Source organism: Echiichthys vipera (assembly GCF_963691815.1).
Source record: "Echiichthys vipera genome assembly, chromosome: 19".
NCBI classification, from domain to species: domain Eukaryota; kingdom Metazoa; phylum Chordata; class Actinopteri; order Perciformes; family Trachinidae; genus Echiichthys; species Echiichthys vipera.
The window spans coordinates 12,531,915-12,542,050 of NC_139844.1; positions in this window are offsets into that span (position 1 = coordinate 12,531,915).

The window sequence follows — 10,136 nt, forward strand, 5'->3', positions numbered from 1 at the left end:
CACAGTCATGTCCCTAAGTATGATTTTCTTGTGTTGAGGTATGGCCATTTTTTTCTGACTGTAAACTTTTTTACTTATAATTTGTTGTGTTTATCCAAAAACATTTGCTGTCTTCTTCTCTATTCAAAGTTCAATACATCTTTATCTGGTCTCATCACATTGCTCTTGTGGCCTGGCAGTGAAATGTATTTGTAGAGTGGAGCAATACTTCCCTTTTACTGCTTATTACCACTATGGTGTACTTGACCAAAGTGTCTGAATTCTCTTTAACCAGCCACACTCATTGAGTCTCTCATGGTCCTGTTGCCCTCATCTTGCAACATAGACTGTACATCTTTTGCAGACATCTCTGTAACCACTTGGTAATGCTGACATTGTCTTCTGTGACCATGAAATGAAATTGGCCACATTGTTCTTTTATTTTCAAGGGTATATCTCCCTCAGGGTCAATTACTCAGAACACATGGTGCGACTGATGTTTTTGCTATAAGAGAACTCGAACTGCCAGAGCGAAGTTATGGTAAAGAGTCTCCCTGCAATATCACTTATCACTGTGGCAAGATGGAGATTATTGACTTAACTGGTCTAAACATCAACAATGAGTGATTTAACGTCCCCCTCTCAGCGTCTGAGATTTGTGTATTTTACTTAACCGGAGGTAAAGAAAAAAAAAATCTTTATTTATTCTTTCAGACAGAGATGCAGGCCGTGAGCCGCGTAATCATGTCGTGTCATCTCTGTGGAACAAGACGGAAAGCTGTTGTGACTTTAATGTGCTTGTTTGGGGTTGTGGGGGCGCGTTGATGAGGTGGGAGCAGGTCGTGTCATGGTAGTGAGTAACACTAACGGCCCTAAATCACCTTTAAAGTTAAACTAATCAGACAGTGCACACAGACAGACATAATATATGTCTGTCTGTGTGTGCAGAGGATAATTTGTCCGAGTGTTTGTTTGCATGTGAGTGTATTTGAGGCCCAGATTTGAGGTGATAGTCCTCATACATTATGTGAATAAATCCAGAAATGTAACATTATGAGCTTCACATTATGAGTATTTATTGCAGAGCTTTTATTGTGGATTGCATTATATTCTACAGGTGTTGCTTTTATGTGATGTTGACTTACAGCACTGCAGGGTTTGACTGCGCTGAGCGTCTCCAGCATGTATCAGACTGCCGGTTTTTACTACAATGTCTATTCTCATCTATCAGTTCTCCCATAAATAAATGTCTCAAGTATATAAGTGCATGCACATACTCGTGTGCGTATGTGTGTTCACTCTGCGACATGACAGACACTAAAGCTAAACCACAAGGCAATAATTTACTAATGCACTCCTCAGCCGTGCTCCCTGGGCCTGTCTGCAGCTCCTGATGGATGCTGACGGCTCCAGAGATGGACTGCTGCTGATAGGGAGTGACCAGAGAGGAGCCTGATTAAAAGTAGTGGAGCACGGCGGAGGGTGATAACCCCGATCCATCGGTGATGAATCCACTCTGGACAGGCTGCTGTCTCATTAGGGTCTCCCTCAGCCAGGCACTGCGTGTCCAAATAAACTTTGAAACAATCCTGCTTTTATCAGCAGGATTACGCTTGTTTTCCTTTCCACAGCTTTCCTTGTGTGGGCTCATATAGAGCATCCTCCCCCTCTGTCGGTCTCTATAAACTGAAGGTGTGATTCACCAGTCCTGACTTCACTGTGTTTATACAATTCTGGGTCTATCTTCTTGAATTAATGAGCCCAGCAGCACCATTAGACAACTATTTGCCTGACTGATCTGGAGTCAATATGAAATAGTGAGAAAAAATTGAAATAATCTGCCCTTTATTTGTGATAACATAAACAGTGGAGTTGTTTTAAAGGATGATAACATTAAATATTGGGCCTGGGGAGGAGGACAGAAAGAGGTAGTTTACATTCTCACTGGAGTAGTCTTGATAACGGGCCAGAGGGAATATGAGCCCCTTTAAATGTGTGCATTAGTGTAATTTATTGGGCTTCCCTCTAAGTCCTGCTGTTCCTTCAGCTCCTTTTTCCCAAACAAAAGACAGGCCAAGGCTCCAGAATGGATGGGAGTGAAAAATCATTCACAGTTGATAATCACATAAAACAACGCCATATTTGCTGCCTAATAAGCACAAAACGTTCCATCGGCCTCCTCCCTGCGATCAGGATGAAGCGACTCCTCTGAGCAGACCTGTGTGATTTATACCCGGCGATTTGGAAATGCTTTGGTTTTGGAGTGGGTATGAGGAGAGTCAGGGAGGGTGGGTTGAGGCCAGAGATTTCATAATTCTTTGTGTATGTCTGGAAGTCATCCACACGTTCCGATTTTTAACCAATTTATGTCCGAACGGAATGACCCTGGGAATTAATGAGGTTCTGGCCGTGAGTTCCAGCGCTGCAAGGTCAAGTAAATCATGCTTTAGGGCTCCAGTACTCCCCACTCTGCTCCTTCACTCTCCCCGACTTCACATCCTGCGATAACGGAAAGACAAGGGGCCTGAGAAATACCACCTCATCGACACTTGTGTCCATCCAGTAGGACATATTTTAGAGTATGAGCGCCAACCGTCTGTAAAGCCTGCTTTTAGTGGAGACTAGCATCTGATGAATGGGAATGGGGCAAGAGCAGTGGGACTAGAGGTCACTTTCTTCATTTCACATTACACAGCAGATTGTTGATGTTATGCACATTTCTCACTCCAGAGTTGAGTTTTTTCTATCTGGGCCAGTGTTTTATTGGGGCATTATAAAGAGTTTATGCTTGATTTAGCTGTGCCATTTCCCTTTGAAAGAGTATGTGGTGGAGCACATTCACATGAGGGAAAAGTTGACATCATTAGACATAATACCATGAAACCTAATAGAGTAACACCTACGTAAGGGGCACTACAAATCAATCAGCTCTTTTAATGCCGAAAAATAATTTGTCTTTTCATTTAATAGCGGTTAAAATGCTATAATTTTTACACATGTGTTTAGTGTTTCATATTTAAGAGGAAAAAGGGTGACAACATTGTCAAACAAGCATGAAATTGGAGCACAGTTCACCACTCATGGAACATTGTAGAGAAGGACTGCCAAGTCCTGCTTGGCTGTGTTTTTTGTCCTACTGTAACCAACAAAGGCAACATTTATCAACTGAATTAATTCCCCCGAAAATATAGCCGGCAAACGGTCTGTTTTTGCTGGTATTTTTGTTTGTATAAAGTCAGTGACAGGAGATCTTACTAAAAGTATTATTTTTTGTAAATACGATTTGTTTTTCTTTCATTAAACATCTGCAGTATGAGACTGATTGTTGATCAAAACCTGCCTTTCTGCATCTACATGAGACAACTTGTGTTTGTAATTTGTTTGGCTCAGTCGGTAAACGCAGCCTATGAATGTAATCTGATCTCCATGAAAGCAAAATATCCATAAATTCTGTCACTACTACTGTATATCTGTACGGACGGATCTGGATGGTTGCCAGTTCAAAGCTCTGGACTGGCTCAGAAAATATGCAGGGAGAGCGAATGACTAATGCTTTGTCCTGCCTGCAGTGCTACCAACAGGGTGCCCTTGAGCAAGGTACTTAACCTCTAACAGTCCAGCAAAGGGAAATCCTACCATGTATACTCAACAGATCTTCTCCTGAAAACTTTAAATATCCATCCTCTCAACTTGGTTTTGTCATTAGTTTAAAAAAAATCTTCCTCTTGAAAATAAGTATAAAACAGCGCCTGGTCTGGGAGTTCTTTTTTTCCTCAACAAAATGTTGACATAAAGCAGATCAGACCACCAACATAAATTCTCAAAAAGGCTCAATTTCCTTTTCAAACAATTCAATTACCACCCCTGACCTTCAATTTTAAGTCGTTTTACTCAATGCCACATGGAATTTAATTGTAATAGGAAACTGGTTCCAGTATGTATGACAGCAGTTTTAATACACACCTGTAAGGCTTCGATATATAAAGACAAAACAAAAAACCCAAACAATAAGGTTTTCAGTTAAAGAGGTCATCAAGCAATTTAGTATTGTACTTTAGGAGGATTCAAATAAAAGAAGAGCTGGATCCTACATTTCCCAAAATGCAACTCAACACAGCCTTTCACTAGACACTCTCTGCCCCCTAAATGCCCACTTGTTTCAAGCCCAACAACTCCAGTTTGTTACGCAGGCTTTCTGTTCAAAATTGAAGTCTCAAATCCATGTTGAGCAGCCTGACTGCCAGAAAAAATGTTGGCATCGTCTGTTTCTGCAAACCACAGAAATGTTGATTTAAAAAAAACTTTTTTACATCTGTGTGCGAAAGTACCGGGCTATCATCTGACTCCAATGTAAAAATAATAGACGTTTATATTACATGTTGAGAGCAAGTGCTCCGGAAGTCAGGTGACGCAGTAAAATGAGCCTCAACCTCCACTCAGGGAGGAGGTCGGGGTGGATGGCTGGGGTCAAACACACACTGGTTCGTGTCCCGTTCGTTCCATGTCAAAGTGAAACTTAATTACATAACAGACTTATTTTAACCCAAACCACAATCTTTTCCTAAATCTAACCATGCAGTTTTGATGCCTAAACCTAAGTAACATTAACAGTTTTTGCTTGAATGCATGACATGTGTTTAAAACTGCGATGGTGGAGCAAAACAAAAGTGTCCGTATGTAACAAGTAGTGAATGAGAACAGGTTGCAGTGGTTCAGAAACGTTGATATTCATCATATCTGTGGTTTGCAGAAACATAAAATGCCAACACTTTATTCATGATGACTGGGTTAAATTTGAGATAAGCCTGATTCTTTAAGACTTCAGAAACCTGCCTCCAGAGTCATAGAAGACAATACACAACTTTGATCACAGAGTAAACTGTACTGTGCGTGTAAAACCAACGGCCCTTTAAAATGATTCCATGTATCACTGATATGATTTCAGACATAGCAGGCGAACTCCCTTCTCGACCGTTTCACAACCAAAGTTTATCGCACATTCCTTCCTGTGGCTAATACTTTACCTTGTATATAAGATTATCCTCCCAGTAACAGTTAACTTAATGTATGAATTAGACCAGGGCGACAACTGGGAATAAATCTGGCCTGTCTGCGATTATCGCCATTACATACTTCAGGCTCTGTTAATACAAACGGAGCGGTGATGTCAGAAGTCCATGTCGGACCAGCTGAGGAGAAGCAGTCTCCACACTCTTGGCTGATGGCTCCAGACAAGCACCTTGATGGCTGTAATTACTGTCATGTCCCAAAAGAGATGAGAGATACCAGGGGCCTGAATAAAACCTAAAACGGTTTTGATATGATGGATTTCTCCAACTTTGTTTAAAAATTCCTCAAGCTATCTGTCTGGAGTCTCGAGGAGATGATGACTTGAGCACTACAGTCGGTCCGTTCACCCCCTCAGCGCCCAAAAGCTTTATAGTGTTTAAATCAATACGGCTGGTCAGATTCAAGGTTTAAACGCGGCTACGATTGCCGCCCGCTTGCTCCGCGTGTGAGTATGCAGACTGGTTTCAATAAATGTCTGCTGCATGTGTTTACATTCTACCTAATGCACTCAGATGACACTGAATCTAAACACATTCACACAGAGACTCTCCACTGCTCAGCTTTACTGCCACATTCCAAGTAGGTCCATCTTTATGAGCCCAGCTGTCTTTGAGCTGAACTTTCTCACTGCTCAGCATCTAAACATAAGCAGTCGCTCACTAAGTCAACAAAGATTTGAATTATGTTGAGTTTCAAGAGAAGGAATTTTCATTGTTTGAGTATTTAGTCGTGGTGGACCCCTTACTTATAATTTAAAAATACCCTGAAGTTCAAGTACCCAGTGCTATCTTACGGAAAGTTTTGCACAAAAATGTCTATATCTTGGGAAATAAGACGTTCTATTCAACGCTATAAAATGGGAGTTTGTATGATATCTGAAGAAACATGATTTATTTATCTATATAACACCTTGAGATGGCCAGCAGAAGTGGACCACGGTGATCACGTTTAAGCAACAGAAGGTGAAGTTTAGGTTTGACACCAAACAACTATCATTACATGAACGGTTCAGTTTAGGTAACAAAGCGACTAGTTTAGGATGAGAGAAAAGTCATGGTTTGGATTAATACTAATGGAACATGAATACCGTTCCCCCAGGTGAAAGTCTTGAGTTTTGGGCACAAAACTATGACCCAGGTCTTTAAGTACTCTGTGCTCCTATTGGTCAAAGTTACGGACGTGAGGAAGCATGTAATGGAAGCAAAGGTCGTTCTGTCGCCCATTGTTGTTTCCTGTCGACACCATACGTCTGCCAGCTCGGGCTAATATCGTGTAGTCTTAATGTGTTACTAAGTAGGCTAGCCTAATGCATTACTGTCCAACACTGTTCATAATGTGACACGGGTCTTGTAAATAAGGTAGTATAAAGTGGCGTCAATTAAAAAAAAATTTCTAAGGTACAAATCCCCCAAATTTGTACTTAAAGAAGCTTTATTCAATATACTGAAAAAAGCATGGGCTGGGGTTGCCTCCACACAGCTCTTACAGATACAGATATGTGAAATAACGTTTTTCAAGGCCACACACACTAACATGCATGCACATGCAGCTGGACACATGCAGATTATAATCACGGTTGATACAGAAGTGCCTAAAAATGCAGTTCACAGAGTGTCCACTAGGGGCAGGTTTCATAATAGAGCATTTTCTCATTGACCCCCATCTTAAACAGGCCATTTTCACAGCTTAATTAAATCTATTTACAAACCTGGTACAAAAAAACATTCTAGTCTGTATGTTTAGGTCATATCTCCATGACAACACTGAGCGAGGGGTGAATTTTTACAACACACACAGAGGTATAGAGTGATTTAGGACGCCATCACTCCACTATATCTTTACATAGCAAATATGTATTTGCTGCTATATTAATGCTCTCAATCTTGAGTACAGCTCCTTTAAGTATAATATTTAAGTACATTTATTTAGCTATGTGCCACAGCTTGTATTTAGTATTGTTCTCCTTTTGATTTTTGATTTTTCTGTACAACTCATTACCCTTCCTATATGATCCCTATCAGCTCTGTACTTCTTATACTTACAGTCAGGTTCTGATGGACTCCAGTTAAGTAAATGCGTCACAGCAGGAGCTGCCACATCCTCACAGCAAACATGCCAGAAATTTAAAAATGAATGACTCCAGCAATCACTTGAGGTTTCACAGGCAGTTTCTCCCTCCCTCCATGCTGCAGGACTTAACACACTGGGGAGATAAAAATCTAATTTTTGCAAATGGGATTAAGGCATATACAATAACAAAAAGAGGAATGAATGGGCTTACTGTGTTAAACAAAAGATGTACCTGATAGTCCCTGTGTGGTTTCTGCTCGACATATTTCTATAAATGGTGGAAAACTTGGAGACGCCTTAAACGTAGATCCATTTAGCTCTGAAGGAGGATTAGTCATTTGTGAGCCGAGCTACTGTTTAAAGTTGTCAGAATAACGTCTGTATTTTGAGCCAGGAGTGCCCACAATGGGTGAAATATTTTGAAGGGACTATAGTTTGTATTGGCACACGACACACAGCTTTGTGCATATATCAATAGCTAACCACACAACTTTAATTTGTGAATCAAATATCTGTCTTAATCAACTTTATTTTTTACATTGACAGGCTCATATATTGTGTGGCTGGCTATAATCCTGAAAATCAAAAGGCCTTGAAATTACTCCAAGCTTCATGTATTAAAGAGGGGCAAAATAATTTAAATTTGCTGAAATATGTTTATATGTTTTGCCGTCTTTTACTGTCCTCTTTTTCAAGAAAAAAAAAATAATCTGCTGCATTATTGTCAAGTCCAAACCTTAATGAAAATGCTCAGTGAAAATAAACTGTGCCTGTAACAGCCTCCCTAGCCTTGCTGTTAAACCCTATGTGTCTGTGTTACATTGAGTTGAAAGGGTAATACTCTCTGTGCCTCCTCTGTTTAAGGTGAAGGGTGTTTTGAGTTGCCAGTTCTCACCACAGTTTCCTTTCTTAAGTAGCTCTGATGCTGCACTAACACAAATGTGTGAAAAAAGGCGATACTAAAGGAAGAGGTACTTTGAACTTGTCCAGACCTTTTTAAAACTTGATCCCCAGTGCCACATGCCTGAATCACAAAAGCATTTCAGGATTATATCATGTGATGTTTTTGTAAGTGACAAGCATAATCCAATGGATAACAAGACGGATAAGCAGATGAGCAGACAATGAGCAGCCCTCCTCATGAATTAGAGAGAAAAGAGAGACACATCGGCCCGTTTTGAACCACAGGTATGATTTACAGAGCAGGGTTGGTCGCCTGCGTAAAATTAATAATAGGAAATGCAAGGGTAGTCTGGTGACTTGTCCAAGATATACTTTCCCTGGCTCTCCAGACCCCAGGAAAACCTGGGTGGCCTGCAACCGGGCTTCCTCTGGTTTCTGATGTTAATGTCATTGCTTTTGCTGGTATGACAGGAGCTTCACCACAAGCGTGGTTTGGGTCAGACAAAAGGGACAAGCTGTGATAGCAGGACACAGCACCATAATCTGAGGAATATCGGGGTATTTTTGTCCCACGGTGGAGTTTGTTGCCACAGAGAGGGAAGGAATGAAGAGGAGGATGAAATTTTTCAAATGCGATTGTTTTTAAGTACTTCACTTTTCCAGAAATCAGAAACCACACGGTGTATTATGGTTAGTGGATGTTTTGAATTACTTCAACGACCTAATGGTTCCTCCTTACCCAGCCCACAGAATTGTTTCATAGTGGTTTTAAAACTTTGCTTAAGTCATTGAGTTGGATGTTGAGTAATAATCTGCTTTCAAAACCTAGCCTTCACACTGAAGCACGTAGGCTGTTCACTTTCTTTTAATATAATGTAACATTAAGGACCATTACAGTTATTGGGTAAAAAAAACCCAACTTTTAACTTTTGGGGAAAGCAAAGAGAGAGCTTCTGTTTGTAGCTTGATGGAAATGTAGTTTTTAAAAAATGTTTCTGGGTAGTTTTTCACCATAAAGTGAAGAGGTTGCCTAAAAAAGTGTGTTTTATTTTCACTGAAAAGAAAATGTGAAATTCTGTGTGTACATATCTTTTTACAAGGGTCATAAATATGTTTAAATTAAGCTCAACACAAAGTGCAGTGTGTCCTTAAAATCCTGGCTGTCAAAGTAAGTGAGAACAGCCCTGCAGGTATTGGTCTCAGTGTTAACCCTGCTCAAGTTGGCACCATTTTGAGAATCCCCTGTTTTCTGAAATAACAGAGGATCTAAGGCCCATTACTCAATATACAGAGTATTGTAAAGAGGTAAGTGGAGGCGGGTGGAACATTTTGTAAATCTTGTGTCACCAAAACCGCCGCAAGCAGGATGAATGCGTTTACTTCGCCAACAGGATATCCCTTCAGACTGGCTCACTGCGCCGCTGATGAGGATAACAGAGGGGGCATTATTTTTGCTCAACAGCTCGGGAAGGTGATAAAGGGTTCCCAGATCCTCTCACAGGGGTGCAGAGGTACACACACATCCATTCACATTGACGTAACATTTCATCTTCCCGACAACTGGATTTAACCCCTAAAACGGGGCCATGGCCAACCTGACTGGGGACATGAGGAGAAGATTTCTAAACACACAGCTGCCCAGACACATCCAACCCTTATAAAAATGTCTTCCTAATAACATCATTTGGCAAACATTCGATGTAGCTGGAGAGTTTTTAATAGTACTGAATATCGAATATATCTGCATTTTCCATTCGCACTTATATTCTGCTAACACTTTGGTCATACGTTTTCATATTTATGGAGAACAAACCCCATTGCAATGCATAATAGCTACTTAATATATATTACAAATTGATAACTTTCAATGACTTCCAATGTAGCTGTAATGGTTGTATGGTGTGTGTAATACATGGCCTAATGCATGTTGTTTGCTCACAAATTACTGAACCAACTGCAATGCTAGTTTTGCATCGCAGTGTATGTGTATGGCTATAATCATGCTACTTGTCACCACACAAATAAACATTAAATAAGTTCTACAGACCTAGAGAGATTGCACCAGCTGCAACACCAAATCGGGCCAGGGGCATTAAATAAGTCGGGGGTCTACT